Here is a 20,046-nt window from a genome sequence, read left to right as displayed (position 1 = left end):
CTCTCTCTCTCTCTCTCTCTCTCTCTTTTCCTGTGTCTCTCTCTCACACACACACACACACACACACACACGCACGCACGCACGCACGCACGCACGCACGCACGCACGCACGCACACACACACACGTCAAAATTCTTCCCAAGAACATTAAGAATGAATTCTGAATGAAAAGGGGCAAGCATAACTCTCAGAACAACACAGGGCAGTGAGGTCAACTTGCTCACCCCAGGGCTGGAGTGCCTCAGAGATGTCCTCAGAGTGGGGGAGAGGGAAACACCCTTTCCTGTACACCTCAACTGCACTATGGAATTCAAGGTTCATGGAGTCAAAGGGGCAGTGCTTCATGTGACCAGTGTGCTCGACCATACCTAAATGCTACCCCAGGCAGTAGTCTCCCTTAATCTCTACACACAACTGCCTGTGGGGGGAAACATAAGACCCAGTGTGCCAAAAGGAAGGCAGAGGCACAGAGCCAGCACATATAAGTTCGCAAGGCTACAGCAATGGAAAGTCGACAAGGAATCTGAGGACCTGAGCCTCCAGGTGTGACTGTACTCTAAACTAAACTCACTGGGTGACCTCAGTTTAACTCTTCTAAGCCTTGGTTTCTACACCTGAAAATCAGAGATTACAGCAGTAACTCGGGCCTCCCTCTTGGCGCAGTTACAAGGCTCAGAAGAGATAATGAGAACGAAAGCCTTCTGGAAGAGAGTAAGGCCTTCTAAAAGTGTGAGGGATTATTGTGTGATTACTTGTAAATGACTGTGCATTCCACTACAAACACACAAAGCAGTGAGGTCATTCACAAGACAAAGAGACACTAGGCCCTGGGAATTAAGCAAGGCTGAGTCCGTGCTTTACAGGTTAGGTCTATATGCTGCTCACACTTGCAGCTCAAAGCTCAGCAGCAGCTGTCAGAGTCTCAAATTCCAAGTCACATATGTCTACAGAGCAGCTCAAGACAAAATCTCCCTTTTCAGCTAAAAGCAAACTCCGGGCAAGAAGGAGGTAATAGAGATGGATGTCTGGAAGACCCCTGAGAGTCTCGGTTCCGGGAACGTGGCCTTCAGTGTTTTCCTTGGAGTAGTTGTTAGAAACACGGGCTCCAGCCTCACTGCAAAAAGCCCGTGGGGAAATAAATGTACAGTAAGGAACTATTTACCGAGGAGCACCGAGGAAATGTCCAAGCATGAATTAATCAAGGGCTCAAGACATTTCAAGTTGCAGATACAAAAAGGATAAGGCACTCCAACCAGTTAACCCTTCCAGCCCAGCTCACGGAAGCTCCACGTGGCGTCTGGCACCAGAGGCAGCATGCAGTGAGCAGCAGAGTGAACCAAGACACTGGGACCCTTTACATACCAGGCTTCCTGCGGGAGACCACCCTCAAGAGGAGTCCCAAGCAGCTCTGAGGGTGCTTGAAGAGGGCCTCTCTTCAAGCCTCTTCCAACACTCTAGCTGTCAGGATTCTCTTCAGGCCCTGCAAAGAACCAGATACTCATTGTCATTTATAGAGGGGCTATAAATTCCCAGAAATGCACCTCTACTCTGGTGAGAAAACAGCACAATGCTGGTGATTTTCTGGCTGGCACTATGCCATCTGTTTCCCCTGCTGGAAAGAAGCCGTGGTGGAGGGCAAGCTATGATTCCTTGCTTCCCTCCCAGTGGCTCGATTAGACTTGGGGCTAGGTATTAAAAGCGGTGACAGCAGACAGCAGTTATGAAGATAGGAAGGAAATAGTAGATAAAAGATTCCAGTGTAGACAGCGAGAAGATACACGAGGGAATAGTAGTCAGCTAGAGTCGGTCTACGGACAGGCAGGTCACTGGTGAGGGTATCCAAAGAGCTGGGGATAAATAGAGACATCTCATAGCAATGTAGAAAGCCAGCTGTTCAGAGCTTACAAAGTGAGGTTATGCTTTGCCTGTTTTCGTTATAAAGAAGCAAAGCTCTGATGACATCATTGATAAGATTAAAAAACAATGTGCTCTTCTGCTCCTCACTGAAGAAATATTAATAGTAATAACTATGATGTGATATAGACTTACTTCCCATTAGCAACTGTACTGCAGCTTTATATATACACAGATGTGTGTGTGTTATGTTATCTAATAGCAGTGATAACCCCCTGAGCTAGACATTCTACTCCCATATTATAGAGAAAATTAATGATAAAGACAATATAACATAATTACATCCCAGAGATGGTAGATGCAAGAAGCCAACTAACATGGTTATTCACGGTACAAATTCAACAACTTGCAATTACAGAAGCACCCTAGCCCCTCTCCGCAACTGCCCACCTTCTAGCCACATGATTCTATGAGATGAAATTTGTTCCCTATAACTAGCCTGCATATAACCATATGTAGCATAACTGCCTCCAAAGGACTTGACAGTAATAGTTCTGTTGCCAGGTGCCTTCCACACAGTAAGCACTCAATAGCTACGTGGGTTTAGACAGGCAAGGCTGGGTCACGAAGGTAAGAGAATACAGGCTATAACAGTCACTTTTCCTAGACAGAAATTAAACCAGTCAAAGCAAGATTACCAGGATGAAAAGAGAAGATGTAGCCAGAGTGACAGACACAGTTCAAGGTGGCTGTGCTCAGGGCAGCTGGAGGGCTCTGTAGCCACTCTGGGCTGAATGACCCTGAACATCCAGCTGCTGTTCCTGAGGCCTCAAAGGGAGCTCCGCAGATCAAATACTTCCTTGAAAAAGGAAACAACCACATCCCACTAAGTTGGGAATGTGAGTTCAGAGAGATGCTTTCAACTAAGTGTCAGGGAGTCAAGGGCATGCAGAGCTGGGTGTCTCCGCCCAGGGACCCTCACAGCTTGTAGCTATGCTAAACCACTTTGGGGTTTGCCTTCATGAAGAGGTGTTAGGCTACCATAGTGATTTTCAGTCTTTCATCTCACAGCACAATTTCTCCTTTAAGTGAATACTAAGAGATGCTTGCCTTTTTTAAAGGGAGGGAAATCAGAGGTACCAGCAGGCTTCAAGCCTCCCTCCCCCTCCACTTCTCAATTTGTTGTCACTCCAACTCTAATACCACACTGGAGCTTCCAACAGCTTGAAAACCATCAGCCCTGAGATCTTTAAGGACCCTCTAATTCTGCAACTTCAGGGGTCTGAGATGCATGTCTTCTTAACAGTTCCCGGTTATTACCTGTGTGAGAGGCATTATAGCATGGGTATATCATAGCACAGGACAAAGAATTCTCACATTACAAAAGCTGGGTAAGAATGTTCACCGAGCATGGCAGCACATGCCTTTCCCCGAAGCGACAGACTGGAGTTCCAGGACAGCCTAGTCTACAGAGCAAGTTCCAGGACAGCCAGGGCTACACAGAGAAACCTTGTCTCAAAAATAACAACAACAAAAAAAGAATCCTATAATCCTATGTTCTCCCAGCAGTTACCAGTTGCCTGTACTGTTTGGTTGTTTTTTTTTTTTTCCCTAAAGATGGGACCTGTGAAATACTCCAATAGACATTAACATGTTCATTTACATTGCTAGCTTTGGAATCATATATGCATTTCCAACAAAAACAGATCCAGCAGGTTGTATATATATGAATGTGTCTATCTATATATGTATGTACATATGCATATATATTGAATTCATATCTATGAGTACATATATATGAACATGTATATATATACATATACACACACACATATATATATATATATGAACATATACAGCAATAGTAAACAAAGCAAAAGAGACAATCAACTTGTGAAGGGGGAACATTTGAGGGAGGATAACATAGAGGGACGACTGGAGACAGAGAAAGGAGTGAGAAGTGGTATAGATCAATCGCAAATAAACAGATACTTTAAAGGAGTCCTGATGTCTTTTACTTCTCTAAACTACACTTTTCTCACCTGTAAATGGAAAGCACCCACCGCAAATGGCCTGTGTGACAGTGAGTTGGCTTAACAAGTTAGTTAACGGGATGCCACAACATAGGCTACAGTATGGTTATCCATTAGCTGTATCTTGGTCCATAAATGAAAAGCATATAGCCTCAGGTCCTTGTAAACTTGAGGACATGTTCAAACCAAACAAACACCCTGGCAGTAGTAAAGAACAGGTAAGGAAGACAGGAAATGTAAGGCTGGAGGGCGTGACCGTTTCCCAGGTTTCCAGTGCTGCAGTGTGTGGTCCCACCCACCCACATGTCACTAACTGGACTTAGTGGATTATCACAGGGAAGTATTTGGGGCACAATGGGAGGTGTCGGAAGTAAAAATGGGGACCAGAGTGTGCATGATCTTTCATTGTATACGTGTGTAAAATTCTCAGAGGTACTTTGTTTTTGTTTTGGGATATTTTTTTTTGATGTTGTTTGTTTGTTTTGTTTGAGAAACACACTCTGAGTCCCAAATTCTCTGAACAGCTTATCTTAAAGCTTGTCTTCAGAATCTCAGAATTTCCGGGCCTTAGACTTCTGATGACAACCGAGATAGTCAAAGATGAGAAATGGAAAGGTTGGAGAAAAACTACTGCTTCAGACCATGGGAAGAGGGAAAGAATTAGTCTCTCTCCATAATCACACCAGCATCAAGGCAACAGCTAAGGGACCTGAGACGTCCTGGCTGTCCTCTGACCTCTAAGTGCTTACTGTGCACAGGTGGGGTGACAAAAACCAGAACAGCCTGCTCTACAGAACAAAAAGTGCTCACTCGTGCTTGAGCTCCTCCCTAGACAATGCACTGGGGACCATGCCTTGGGAAGGTTCTGTGACTGTGTGGCCAGGAGAATTTTCACTAGCCCACCGTTTCACTAAAGGTGGTCCCAGCAATTACCATAAACATCCAAATCACTTCAATAATGCGTCTGCAATACTTTCGGTGACAAGAGTTCTTTCCGTGCCTCCCTTGTTTAAATTAAATGTCTGTCAGATAAAACCATGGTGCCTACTGACATACCCTCTAACAAGTATTTGAGCCAAAAGTCACATGCCACATTGTGACTCCACAGCATGTGCACTGAACTCCCTCCCCTATAGCAGGATGCAATTGAAGTCCTGCAATTAAGGGGGCATTTCAGGGGGAAGGGTCCTAAGCCAGCTCACCCGAGACCCTAGGCAAGTCACTTTCATTCTCTGAAACACAGGTTCTTTATCCATAAAATCAATCCATCCATCCGCATGCCTTCTTCACGTCACCCTGGAAGCCTGTCAGAAATGAAACCAGGCGTCCTCCCAACACACACACACACACACACACACACACACACACACACTCAGTTCCATCCCTAAGATTCCCTGCCCAACCTTCAATGTCATGGAAGACTAGAAGGCCTAACCAGAATGTCAGAAAACTATGCAGAGCTTAAACAGAAAACAAAACAAAACAAAACAAAACACCTCAGGGAAAACCAACCATTCCACAGCCATCATCACAGACCAGCAAGTCATTCCCCAAGAACAAAGGCAGTCATGGTCACAGTACATGCACACTGTCGGCAAATTGCTGGTTTGACTGGCAATTAATAATCAACTCGAGATGCAGTAATATGAAGGGTGCAGTGTGCACCTGGCATGCTTCATGACCTAGATGGTCCACAAGGGAGTAGAGGGGACAGTGCGCTTTCCTGGAGGACACTTGGAAGATCTGCTTCTCTGGTTAGAGAAGCACCTACTGCGACCACCTGGCCACCACATGCTTGTTTAGCTATGGAGGTAATAATGCCGTGGCAGGCCAGCATAGCCCCTGATTATTCTATAAAGAGCTAATACTGACTGCCTGGCTCTCCCAGAACTCCAGGATCCTATTCCAGGCTAAAGCCAGGGGTCACTTAAGCCAAGTTCTGGAAATCAGTTGTCTGGGGCATTCATGAAAACACACTGCTGATGTCCATGGAATACGTGGTAAGTGAAGAGTGGGTCTGTGCTCTCACAGACTGCTCCACTATCTTATGTGATGTGGTTCCGAAAGGTGACAAAGTCCCAGTGTCTCCAGAACCTATCCTCAACCTTCTGTTCCCATAATAAGCAGACCACACTGCCATACAACTCACATTCTTAGGTGAAGTCTTGGCTTCTGTTGGACCCTCCATCCCTACTCATACTCTGCACGCCTCTCAGTGAACATTAGTAATTCTCATCAGGACTGGGATTGCCTTTTAGAGAAAGTAAGTTATTTATTCACTGTGACTCCTGTATTAAAGGGCACTTAGCACCCTTGACCATGCCCTCTAAATACCAATGGTGACCCACCCTCTGGAGACTGAGACAACAGAACACTCCTGTGCATTCCCAAATCCCCATAAAGAGATGGCACTGCTTCCAGTTCTGACTCCCAGGTCTACAGAGCACCTTTACTCCTAGCCCTTTAGAACGGTCCGCTTCCCTGAATATGCCAACCTCCTGTATAGAACATCAATCATGATCTTCCTGGACTATTCTTACTCCGCATTTGATTTATTCCCCTGCCTGGTATGGGCTCCCAAAGGAAGAATCCAGGCTGAATCTCTGCATATTGCCAAGTAAGGCTCATGGTCAGGTTATAGTAAGTGTTTATTAAAAGCCTGAAAACAAATTATGTGTTCAAAAACCAAAAACAAGCAAAAACCTGTGTGAGTGCATAGAGCCTAGAAAGAGACTAGAATGAACTGGAATATCACCAATGAACCACTCTCGTCAAAACTAAGGAAAAGGGAATCAAGAAACTGAATGTAGGTAAACAGCCTGCTCTTCTGGGATATTAAGCATATTAAGTTATATAAATAAACTTAAATAGTAGATATTATACTTAATTATATTACTATGATATTATGATGACTTATAAACATTAAGCATTTCAGGATAATAACTCTAGAGATTTCTAAATGAATGAGCTGGGGCACATATATCCTCTCAGTTGGCTAAGGGGCCATTTTCCTGCCCTGAGGTACCTTGCAGCACTACAGAAGAGCATCCTGCTGCACATGGCATTTCTGCCACTCTCTCAAAACTAGGCAATAAGGCTACACCACTGAGAGGCTCTTGTGTGAGACAGTGACAGGAGAGTAAATCCAAACCTTCCTGCTCCTCTTTCTATCCCCAAATGGCACTGTGCAAGGGAGGAGTCAAACAGCCTCTGCACAGGCAATGTCACGGCCAGATACCAGCTACAGGGATGGTGGGACAGCAAAGTTTCAGGCACCGCAACAGTGGCTTCCTAATCGCATGTTCACTGTCCCTAGTCATGGCAATATAATCAGTTCAGACCCCACAGCTGCAGACACCACCTGCTGGCTCCCACTCTTCTCATCTTTCCAACCATTTTGTTAGCACCTCGTGCTTTGAATTAATTCCTTCCACTTAAACTATATAAAATGCTTCTCCAAGTGTCACTTCTAATAGATACAGGAAGAAAAAAAAGAAAGAGCTGGTTCCTTGATTGGACCATCCACTCCTCTGTATCTCATGTGTCTCACGCTACGACCTAAGATGTTTCCTATGCACAGGCAAAAATACCTCACTTGATTGCAATAAGCCAATAAATCTAGAACTCTCAAACTGATGTAACAGGTATAATAATCTAGTCACAGTTACACCAACAAGCTTATGGTCAATGTAAACACCAAGCCACAGAAAACAAAGCATGCTTATGGCAAAATTATTGACCTCTTCCTTAAAGGTTCTGGCTTGGACAGTTTTCCAGATTCGCACCTCTTAGGCTTGCTTGCTGCACTCCTGGACCATCCAGCCTCACCCGGCGCCATGCACAGGACTTGAGAAATGTTTGCTCCTTTCTCTTATCTTGGCTAAAAGATGAACGGTGCTTTGACCGGTGACCCCAGCAACATGTCCAGCACTTACAGAGCTTTGCCACTGCAGCAAGATTTGAAGTCCCCTCCCCTGAAACATGGGTGAATTTGAGTCTGCTCCAACCAATGGAGAAGAGTAACACAGCCTCTGACTAACAACTACTGGCTTGTCAGCATGTTGGTCAAGATTCACCCTCCCTCTTTCCTTCCCTCTATTTGCCTCTCCCTCCCTTCTTCCCTCCCTCCCTCCCTCCCTCCCATATCCCTGTCCCTTTCCTTCTTCCTTCAACCTTCCTTTTAAGGCCATCAAACTAAGTGTGTGCTGTGAAGAAAATCTATCTTGGAGAACATATCCAGTCATCCTGACCTGTCATTGTCAGCATTGCATGTCTCTAGTGCCCAACCTTTAATTCCTCCAGCCAAGACCGCAGGCCTTGTAAAACAAAAGCTCTAGCCATGTAGGAAGATTTCTTCCTCCTTCTTTGTCCTGCCTAAATTCTTGACCCAGAAAACTCATGAGCATATGTGATTGTTATATGCCCTAAGTTTGCAGCCCTGACTATTCTTTTAGCTTCACCCATCCCTGTACAGACCATTCAGACCTTTCTTCCTACACTGATGAAGTCCATAGATGATCTTGTATGGATAATGGCTCCACTGCGTGGTTGGAAACAAGGTACAGGTTCTATCTGTTACTACAACTAGGGGACACAGTAGAGTTAATGGGGGAATTGAAGATAAACAGACACAGACCAAGAGCCTTGCTCAACTCTACATCTGCCTAGTGAGTCCACTGAGGAATATGGTCTCTGTGGGCCTCTCTGTTCTCATCTGTAAGATGGCTGAGCATGATTAGGAAGGATAACTGCTGAAGGGCTTGTGAGGATGAACTGAGAGCTACCCAGAACCTGCAGCCATCTCTGCGGCTATTGACCACCCAGCACTTCCTCCTTGCTAGCGTGACCTCATCCCCAATACAGCTCCACTGCCTGCCTGCTCAGCATGGAGCTCAAGGCCTCAGGCATGGCACGCAGGTCAGAAACACTCAATCCTGGCTTAAAAATAAGCAAAAACTCCTACCTAGTGCATCAAGACTGCAAGCTCCAGTGGCCAGGAGTGTATACCCTGGAATTTCTGGCACAGACTCAATTCCCAGCTCTGTCAGGACTTGCTGGTGGCCTGAGCTCTCTGTGAATGTCTCTTTGTATGCAGAACAGGGACAGAAATGACACTTTCCTCACAGAACCAATACAAACGAAGTGGCCACCACTTAGTCATGTCACCAAGTGTGTCCGTGCAGGAGCAATCCGAGACTCGTTCAACTGTAAACCCTGGTGCCTGGTGTACAAGGTAAAGAGTCAGGATCCCAGCCCATCTCTCCAGCATTGTACCGAAGCCAAAAGCACTTCCCATGCTCCCCCACAAGCACGTTTAATGGGAAAATGTATCTAACTTGAACAGGGGAAAGCAGTCCAGACATACCAGGGCTGTACCTCTGGGCATAGCAAGATGATAAGGCCAATGTCAGAAACCCTGCTTTTCAGCACAGTCAGCTCCTGTGGGTAAAATTAGCTCAGCTCTGCTCCAGTGCCAACCTGAGCCCCAAGGCAAAACTCACCCCAGGCAAAGCACCACCTCACCTGACCTTCACTCTCAGGAAGGGGTCCCTCATGCACCTCATTAGGGACTGCAATGACTCACTAGGCTCTTTCCTGTCTCTGGCTGCTGAGGTCACCTCTCTGCTATCCAAAAGCGCAACTCCACAGGAGAACTAAAGACAAATGCAAGCAGCCATTTCAGCTTTCTTCCCTCCAAGGCAGCTCACAGCAAGGACTGAGAAGGCTGCTTGCAATGCCAGCTGTGTGCTGAGAAAGCTTCCTGAGTTGTATAACCCAGCTCACAGGCAAAGAGTGGGCACTTGCCCAAATAGACCCCTAAGGTGACTATCCTTAGCTTTCTACAAAAAGGCCAGTGTTGACAGAAAGACAGGCCTCTGCAGTACCTCTGGACCCTACAGCACACAGCACAGTAGACTAGACCACCACTAGAATCTCCTCTGTACCCTGTGACCCCAGCTGAGCAAGGACCACCTCTTCTAGGACCCTCCCCATTCACACTGCTACCTGAGTAGAATCTTCACTGATTCCACCCCAGCACACCCACACCCTTTACTCTAGAGCACTTACTCACTCACAAATAACTAATTTATACGGCTTTTGGACCTAAAGATACAGAAATGAAAAGAATGACCCTTCCCCTCCAGGAAAGGCAGTGAAGTTCAACCATGGCCTAAAAAGGAGGAAGCAGAGATAAGCAAGGTCAAAGGTCACAGGGGAGTGTAGTCCCAAAGGGAATGCACAGGACCCAGGATTGAGCAGGCAGGGGGGGCGGGGGGCAATGTTTCAGAGAAGAAAATGCAGGTGTCAAGCCATAGAAGGTGACAGAGAATCCAGGTACATGCCTGAAGACACGGCTACCACCTGCTGACTATCCCCTTTAAAAGATGCAAAACATTTGGAATTTTACTCTGGGTGAAGAAATTAGAGACTTTGAAAAATAGAAGTAGGCAAGAACATGTTCCTGAGTCTATAATTGCACTCATGAGGAACAGAGAACACAATCAAAAAGGGTAGGACCAGGAAAGAAGGCCAGCTGAGAATGCTAAGAGAAAGGCTGAGCTCAGGAGGGGCCGGCTCTAAAGGACGACAGGAAGGGAGGGTTGTGGAGTGGCTGCCACCATAGCTGACAATACAAGCTGAAGACAGGGCATCCTGCATCCCATGCCCCCACCCCTCCCCCCACTCCTTGTGTTCAGCTAGCATTGACTTGCTTCCCAGAGTGACAATGACATACTGAGTCTCTTTAAAGATTTCCAAGTGCAGTGTCCAAGAGGCAGTGATGTCATTCATACGTGGGACTCCAGCTCACGAGTTCCAAACCAGAAAACCTCAAGCACCCGGCAGGAACACAGATTCAAAGACAACCCAAGACAAAGTTCTGGAACCCCTACACCTGTGGCATGTGAGAAGGACAGAAGCCAGCATGGAAATCTGGAAGAAAAGCTAAGGACATCAGACTGAGAAAGAGAATAACACAAAGGCCAGGAAAAACTATGCTGGCAAGTACTAGAGTTGTCGTCACACAGTGGAGTGGAGCACCTCTCTCCAGACTGAAACAGGTTCGGACAAAAAGAAAGAAGAGCATAGACACATGTGTAAAGGTAAATAAAGAGGAGCTCAGAGACCAGCGTCCCACAAAGACTCCATGTCTCCTCCCAGACTCTTTAGACTACCCTTGACCTCAGGGCACAGTGTGTACCACAGACCATCTTATGTACTTCCTGGCCAGTCACATTTTTGAAAAGTAACAGAAATTAATTTTATTAGTGTATTCCATTTATTACAACACACCCAAATACCATTTCAAAGTAACAAAAACAAAATTTATTTACGCACGCCTTTAATCCCAGCACTTGGGAGGCAGAGGCAGGCAGATTTCTGAGTTGGAGGTCAGCCTGGTCTACAAAGTGAGTTCCAAGACAGCCAGGGTTACACAGAGAAACCCTGTCTTGAAATAAATAAATAAATAAATAAATAAATAAATAAATAAATAAATAATAAAAGATATTTTATATCTTTTGGATACTAAGCTTTTGAAATCCGACAAGAATTTTGCACTGACAGTACATGTCAATTTGAGGTATCCACATTTTGAGTTCTCCCCTACCATATGTCATTCTGATCTAGCATGGATGAATCGGGGCTCAGCATGGTACCTGGCACACAGTGCATCTTTAAAAACATGAAGAAGTGCATCTAGATGGACGAGTGGAAAACCAAATGCATGAGCTACGTTGTCATTTCATTGAGAAATTTAGGAAATTTTCACCAGGTTTCTTCCCTCAATCAACTATATTTTAGGTATGAGTCTTAGGCTATATTAAGAATAAGGCATTGATATAGCTTAATGTTAACATTAGCAGCATAATTTCCATCCCTTCTTCTTCTTTTAAAAGTCACAAATGTTGTCAATCTTTTTGGGGAAACAGAGGGGTGGTAAAACATGCTGTCACCAACTAGTCAGAGGAGGGAGCTGCTGTTCACACAGGTCTCAGACTTTACTTCTCAGTGAGTCTCAACTTTCCTTACTATAAAGCCATCCTAAAACTCCATTCCACTGAGCATGTCATATAGGCTCACTCTAAGCTCATGTGAAAATACAGAAGCATTCCCCATGATGAGAAGAAGAAGTATCTCCCTAACTAAATATGTACCATAGAGTGCTTCCTGCTCTTGCAAAGGACCCTGTTTCAGTTCCCAGTGCCCACAAGACAGTTCACAACTGCCTGTATCTCCAGCTCCAGGAGATGCAATGCCCTCATCTGGTACCCATGGGCATGTGCATACAAGTGGGTGCACATAAAGTCACCATTTGCTTTCACCTGACTGTACTCTAAGCATGATACACTGAAGCAGTATGGGGGCTCAGAAAAAGTCTGAAGCTGAATGAGAACTTCTCAGAGGCCAAGTCACATGACAGAGACAAAACTAAGTTGACTGGCATGCTATTTGTACTGACCCAAGTGAATCACCAGCAACAGTCTTGACCACAAAGCTTTCCTGTACCACTACCATTCAAGTCTTAAGGCCTGATAACATAGGGTAGTGGAGACAAATGAGCCAACACACACACACACACAAGCACACACCTGTCTTTGCAGTATAAGGTAGAACCATGAAACTCTGTTGTTTAACACATACACAGTATTCAGTATATAGCAAGCAGTTTCCTACGCACTTCAGAAATACTAGTTGATTTCACCTTTCCCACAACCCTGTGAAGCAGCTAGCTTTATCACTATGCCCACTCTACAAGTGAGGAAACTGAGGTAAAAGTAGACAGAGCACAAGACAGGGGCAGAGCTGGGGACCAAGATTCTGTGTTCGTCATAGAGCTATGCTGCCTCTCAGCTGATCTTGAATCCTTGTTTTTATTGTTACAGTGGGGGTGTAGCAGGTCCCCCACCTACTACTGTACAGCAAAAAAATACTGAGGATGTGTGGACAGAACAGGATCTTTATTCTCTCCCTATAAGGAAGTTGTAGGAGAGACTAAATCCTCAGCAGGAATCACGCCACTGACCTATGCCAAGAGAGTCCTGTTACAAACCAGAAAGACTCACCATCCATACATGTGATCAGCACTTCCCTCTGCCATCACCAGGATGCTGTCTCAGAATAAAAGCCGTGTCTCAGGAGCAAAGAGGACAGACACACTGAGCCATCCACATTCTCGAGAATGGCCTTGCAGAAACCCTGGCAAGCACTGAAACAGAAGCCGCCTTCTTCCCTGAGCATCGCTAGTGCTTGAGGCAAGAACTTTCGACCCCATTTTGTAGAAAAGGGTAATGACACCTCCAGTTCTTACTAGCACGACTGCTTTTGTGCACAGAAAAGACTTGTTTCTCATGGATGACACGCACACGGATAGGATAAAAGGCAATGTGGAATTAGGTATAGAGCACTCAGGCTCACAGTCAGACAAGCATGAGCTCAAACACTATGTCTATCATTGTGTAAGCCAATCAAGCACGCTGAGTTCCGAGCTCCTACCACAGGATGAGCAAAGGATGCAAGACTGGCTACAACACTTAGGAACTTCCTGACACCTCGCATATGACAGATAGTATTTAAAATAAAGACGAAGGCCACCGCACCATGCCGCTCTATCTGTGCTGCATCCTGTGAAAGGATTAATGGCTTTGTTGCCTTCATCGATGCTCTACCGTGCATACTACCACACTCAAAATTACCTGAGCTCCACCTCCAGCCACAGCTTTACCTTCAGCCACAGCTCCACTCTTGTTTCTGGCCTGATCTCTCTTCCTCCTAAGTTTACCAAACTGCTATTCTTCAAGTATCATCAACCCCATGAATTCTTCACAATCATCCCCCTTTTCTGTCGCTCACTCACTGCTATGTCAATTATCATACTGATGACACTATGAACCTGAAAGCACCCAAGGATGAAGCTAGCCAGGGCACACATATATGGCCACACTTGCTATTAAAATATTAACATATGTCCTTACACACTGACTACAAAAAGAAGAACCTTCCACATTGTCACTACCAGGTATGCTAACACCACCCTAACTTTGCCAGCCACTTCATTAGGAGCTCCTTGAGACTCCAGAGACACACAAGCAAGGTACCTCTTGTCAGGACTGGTGACAACCAGCACAGAGTATGCTATACAAGCAGCACCATCTCTGTCTATGGGGATCACGTATCCACTAAAGTGAGTGCAGAGTAACTTTGGTTGGAATGCTCCCTCGGGCACAGAGTGCACATCTCCCAGCATCCAGAGAACTCAATTCTCAGATGCTAAGCTGATTCAGTGCCTCCTGTGCCTCCTGTGCCTCCCGTGCCTCCTGTGCCTGCTGTGCCTCCTGTGCCTCCTGTATTTCCTTGCTCAGCAACAGCCTGGCACATCAGAAGCCTGCATAAAAGTTGTACTCACCAACTGCCTCATGCATACGACTGTGACATCATACCCAATCTGACCCAGGCTCTCCCAGTTACTCGGCTCACCTCCTGACATGGACCCTCAACCCTATCCTCACCACCTTTCAAAGCTACAACCAGAAAGCCAGCCCTCAGCTTAACACTTCCAAACGTCCTGTCACCACTAATCAAATCTAGACTCTCTTAAGACCTGCAACAAGGACCCTCCTCCTCCTCGACCTCATTCCAGGAATAAGGAAACAACCAACGGACACAGTTGTTTCTGCCAAACACACAGAAGGCAACAAATAGATATAAAAATTTCCCTCTGGAAAGTAACCAACGCTGTTTTAAAAACATTGCTTTGTGCGTGGATAACTGAAGGGTGCTTTTTAAGTGGTTACACTGAGCCATCCTGCCTCCGTCTTACAGCGATGTAAATATGGCAGGGAGGTGACTTGCTCAGGCCACATGGTTGGTGCATCTCATGGTCCAGGATAAACTGTAATCTAAACATCTCAGCACTGAGCTCCATGGCTTCTGCAGCCCAGTGCATCTCCATGCACTATCTCAGAGCAGAAAGTGAAAACACAACATGCTGCTGTCACTACCTGGCTCCTAAAACTGCTGCTCCCTGTGGCTTAGAATGCTCACTATAACTGAAATATGTTTTTTTTTTAACCTGGTTCCTATCTATCTGTACCCATAAACTTGAAGCACTGTGAAGCTCCGGGCTCTACCTGCCCTCCTTCTACCCAGATCCTAGACTAGAGCAGGGCCCAATCCTCTCAAGCCAGCTTCAACCCCTCCTCCATTACCACAAATAACCAGATGTCTGCTGTCTCGGCCTCATTCTCTTTAACATCCAGGGCCCCAGAGAGAAGCAAGATCCCATGAACCCAAGTCCACGCAAGAGCATTCCTCAGTACAATCTGCCTCTCCCTTTCTCTACCAGGCCCCCAGCATCCCCAAAGGGCTCCTTCCAGCAATCCACTCCCTGCCTGCCACAAGTCTGCCCTTCTCTGCTTCCCACCATCACTCCCTCCTGCCTTTCTGAGGCAGGTGTCCACAGAGGGCAGAGCTCACAGCTGGAGTTAACCACAGTCTCCTGTCTGCCAAGCGCTGACCTACTTCCCAGCCAGACTAAGGCAGGTGCCCTGCTCCTGACTCAGCGAGCTCTCTTTTGCTTACTTTTTACCTCCAGGTTATCTCGGACACGGGACCTAATGCAGAGCCACAAAGCTGTAAAGTCACAGCAGAGGAGTCACTAGCAGACTACCAAACGTCACCATCTTATTTCTCGGATGCCAAGTGTGTGATCCACAAAGTACAGGTGCCTTGGTCAAAAGTAAGCCTCAAATGTCCCAATATTAAACACAATAGCAATTAAGAAAGAGCCCTGCCACTTCCTCTCATCTAGGAAACAATTCCTTGTGTCTCAGATTAAAGTCCTCCTGAGGCTATCCCTCTCCATTAATGAAACATTTCCCCAATTTCCATCTTCATAAAGTACAGTTTGCATGGAGAAAGTATACTGCACATTTTAATGTTGGGAGAGGTGGTCTGGGAAGAGAGAATAGAAACAGAGCCGCCTGAGGCCCAGCGCTGGCTCTGCCCCTCCTCTCCCACCCCGGCCCTTCCTCTCACGTTGGACCACACCATCTACAAGCAGTTAGACTTCAGCTCTGTGTGTCTCATCAGCACCTCCAATGCAGCATTATCGCCCAGTATCCAGAGTTACTAGACTGTGAGTCACTAAGCTCTGAGTTTCCCACAGTGCAATGGGGTATGCGTCCAGTGGGGCATGTTCAATGTTCGTTGAGTTAACCCAATCACATCTTTCTACAGTGAAGTCATTCAGACATCTTTGGTAACCAAACTGTAAAAGTCGCCTGACTACAGTCCATAGGTAACAGAACTCTAAGCCTCCTTAATACACAAAAACATGATGCTTCCTGGGCCTAAAGCTTTCTTAACAGCAGTCCATTTTCTCTAATAGCCTGCCAGTCCTTAAGTCCCTTCCTGCTATACCAAGTACATAAGCAGTTCTAAACTATATAGAGTGTTCTGCGGAGAATTCCTCTTTGCTTTTTAAGAAAGAATCTCATGTTTTCAGAAGTGAGTGGGAAAGAATTCTAGTAATTACTGGTGGTGATCCAGTTAGAGGTATCGATGTGATGCAATTGACCACAAAACTGAGGGTGAAAGAATATTCTGGGCCTAATTCCTAGCACATGAACTGCTAGGCAACACCAAGAACAATATGTCATATGTATGTTCTTGAGGCCACCAAGAGATGCTGTCTTTCTCCCAGATCCTACTGCCCCTTTCAAAAACAGAATCCTTAAACAAGAGATGCCGCATCACCCACTACAACCCATCACAAGCACTGTGCGTTAGAGTGGTACCCAGACATAATGGCACCTTCATGAAATAAAGCAAAGACAGAGGCTCACAGCATAGAGATGTCCTTAACAGAGTGCTTGATCATCAACAACCGCTATCCAACAATGTGCAAGCAGCAACACAGCCATCCACACAGTGTGGTGGGAGAAGGGACAATATAGATTCCATGAGAACTGTAAGTTAAGTAAGCAGAAGTGAGCAGCAGATGAAGCTGCTTAATAAAACCAGGTTTAAGAAAAGGTTAGTGAACACTACTTTAGCACAATCTTCCTTAGAAAAAGTGATGATACAACTCAAGATTGTCAGAAGGCTACCCCAGTGATAGTCTAGGAAATAAGACAATGGCGTTTAGATAAAAGGAGATGTTGTGGTATGTGCAGTACTCTTGCTGGTTAAGGTAAGCCTGGTTGTCTTGGGGTTTTTTCCCCTATTGGAAAAAGGAGAAGTCATACCGCTACTTCCTCCAAATTGAAACATTCCCTACTGGAAGGAAGACAGAAGTTCTTAAAACTCAGGAAAACTAAGGACTCACAAGACTCAGGGAAACATACAAGGCTCTGAAATCTCAGAAACTATCAGCAGATTCAGGAAGCCACTGACAAGAGTAAACAGTAAACAGTCCCGGGAGAATAGGAGGCTGTGGTAGTGATACCTACAAGCTCCAGGTCTGAGGCTTGGCGAGCTTGCTCATGGTGCAGGGAGAGGGAAGGAAGTAGGTACAGTTAAGTCCCATCAGTAAGCTGACAACGTCTCCCATCTAACGTTGGGCGGAATTATGACTTTGGTCTGCCGTCAGCACAATCTGAAGTGACAGACATCTGTGTACATCTCCCCAAGAAAAGGCACGCAACACGAGAACATCAGAACCGATGGGGGGAGGGGTGTTCTCCATCCTTAAGAGAGCCTGGTACAAAGGGGCCACAGGGAAAGAATGTCCAAGGGAAGCAAATACGTGGGTGGACAGGAAGAAGGAACAATGACAAAATCAAAACAGAGAGGATGTGGTGGAGAGTGCTTAGGTTTTCTTTCCCCAACAAAAGAAACAAACCTCAAGCTGCCAGAAAAAAAATACATCATAGTAACCTAGAGGTTCACTGTAGAATTAAAACCAAATCTGGGCTGATTTTGAAGAACTAGAGAAAGTTAGATTTTGACATTACGAAAATTTTAGTTCCCTGTGAGTGGATTATAGGTCATGACCTCAGAACCCTAGAAAGACAGAGATGGGGCCACAGAACACGAGTTAGCCCTAGTATGCAGCAATGTCACCTATATATAATGTCCATGGTGGTGTTTTCACTTCAATACAAGTCACAGACAGAGCACACAAGACTTAGACATTGTTGCAAACTATATACAGGTGCACATGCAATCCATTACAACCCTTTGAAGTTGCTAAGGTGAAATCTTTGCTGAGAAATTCAAAGGTTAAACTAGAGGGTGAAAGGCAAGGCAAGGCCCAGGGCTCTGTGAAGACAGGATGAGGGCTGACTCAGCAATCTCAGTTATGCAGACGACATAAGCTACCAGGGGAAAGAAACAGGTCAAACACAGCCTATGCTAACAGCAAAGGACAAGGAAAGGGAAACACACGTGTGAACTGGCTATAAATAAGTAATCCTTGTCTGCAACAGAACAAACTCAAGAGGCATAGTTTATACTAATCTCAGGAAATAAAGAGAGGAACACATTTTTCCCAGAAATGCCAGTAAACACGAGAAAGTTAAAACTGGGTACCATTGGTTGATTATCGGGAATGAGATTGTGTTGGGAAGAAATAACTCAGGAGGTCTTCTTATCTTACCATATATACTGCTGGATTGTGTTTTTATTTTAAAGACAACCTGGGCAGTGGTGATGCCATGCCTCTAATGCCAGCACTTGAGAGGCAGAAGCAGGTAGATCTCTGTGAGTTTGCGGTCAGCCTGGTTTACATAGTGAGTTTCTGGTCAGCCAGAGCTATGTAGAGAGATCCCATCTCAAAAATACATAAAATGAAAAAGAAGAGATAGAGACAGAGACTAAAAGTATCTCAAGGTGAAAAGCAATTGCTTGGTTTGGCAAGAAGGCTCAAGGGGTGAAGGCACTAACACCGAGCCTGATGGCCTGTGTTGGAATCCCAAACACACACCAAAGGAGAACTGACCCCCAAAGTTGTCCTCTGACCTCCATATGCACAACACACACACACATACACACACACACACACACACACACACACACTCACACACAAAATAAATGTTTTAAAATAGTTGCTGTTTAGATATGTTTAATATTTACGTTAAATATATTTAATAATAATTATAATGTTTCAAAATGTCATGGCTGATAGTTCAGTTAAAAAAAAAAAAGAAAAGAAAGACAGGAGGTTTTCTGGGAAAATGGTAACAAAATGATGTCACTGTCATCGTTTGAGTCACTTACTGACAGTGGGTTCCATGTATAAGTACTTGGCCTTCATTTAAAACTTTCCCCTTCCTCTCTGCTCCCCAAATTTGTCATCTTCCTGTACAGTTTTAAACACTCTTTTGCCCTTCAACTCTCTTGGCTGCCTTCAAATCACAAAGGTGTCCCCAATGAAAACTTTAGAATGTAAAGAATCCCCGAGGAAAGCTGAGATTCAACAGCCAGCACAGACTGCAGAGCTGTGGCCCAGAAGCACACAAGGCCCTGAGGTTGGAGCTATATTTAGCAACTTCAGGGCAGACAACAAGGACTCCTGTTCCCTGGAAAGGATGTAATTAAAGGAGGCAGATTTAGGCCTGAGGTGGTAAGTCTCAAGGATCTGCAGCTTCAGGCTGTCACTGCCTGTCCCCTGAATGAGGAAACGGTACCCACAGGCCTGACTTCCACTCCTGAACCATCCTTGCTTCTCCCAGGTTTCTGAAGCCAAGGGAATGAATACCAGCCATCAGCTCACCCTCCTGTTTCTGTAATCCTTTCAGTGCCTTTGGAAAGGACCTGCCTGTGCGCACAGTGTTCTGCTCAGTGCTACAGGGCAGGGAGCAATGTGTCATAGCTGAACTCTGACCTCTAGCAGGTTACAGGTGAGATGGCACCAAGGAAAAAGTTGTCAATCTGTGGTGGGACAGGCGACAGCCATCGCCGGCCTGGTGGAGTGCCTGAGAGACCCCAGTAATCATCCAGAGGTTTGACCTGAGCCAAGAGTAATGACTTAAACCTACATGGAAAAAACTGACAAAGTAGAAGTACAAGTTATCTGAGTGAGACACAAAGCCAGCAACATGCGGAGTACCAATAAAACAAGGAGAATTACCAACATGGGTAGACTGAAAGCAGAGAAGAGGAATGTCTGCGTCCCTGATTCACACCTCAGCCTTCTCGTTCAGGTCTGACTACATAT

At 45.5% G+C, this 20,046-nt stretch overlaps 1 protein-coding gene across 7 annotated transcripts in view; it reads right to left on the bottom strand.

The window, feature by feature from the left end:
• The window catches only part of Lpp (LIM domain containing preferred translocation partner in lipoma), a 590,743-nt gene that overhangs the window by 539,717 nt on the left and 30,980 nt on the right, over positions 1–20,046 (bottom strand). For all 7 annotated transcript variants that reach the window (XM_021185104.2, XM_029470450.1, XM_029470446.1 and 4 more), the window contains exon 2: positions 1,363–1,480. The gene's annotated coding sequence lies outside the window, so the exon portion shown is untranslated. The remainder of the gene's footprint in view (positions 1–1,362; positions 1,481–20,046) is intronic.

Source organism: Mus caroli, chromosome 16, assembly GCF_900094665.2.
Source record: "Mus caroli chromosome 16, CAROLI_EIJ_v1.1, whole genome shotgun sequence".
Classification (NCBI taxonomy): Eukaryota; Metazoa; Chordata; class Mammalia; order Rodentia; family Muridae; genus Mus; species Mus caroli.
The sequence above is the reverse complement of the archived record's forward strand: the minus strand, read 5'-3'. Positions and strand labels throughout refer to the sequence as shown.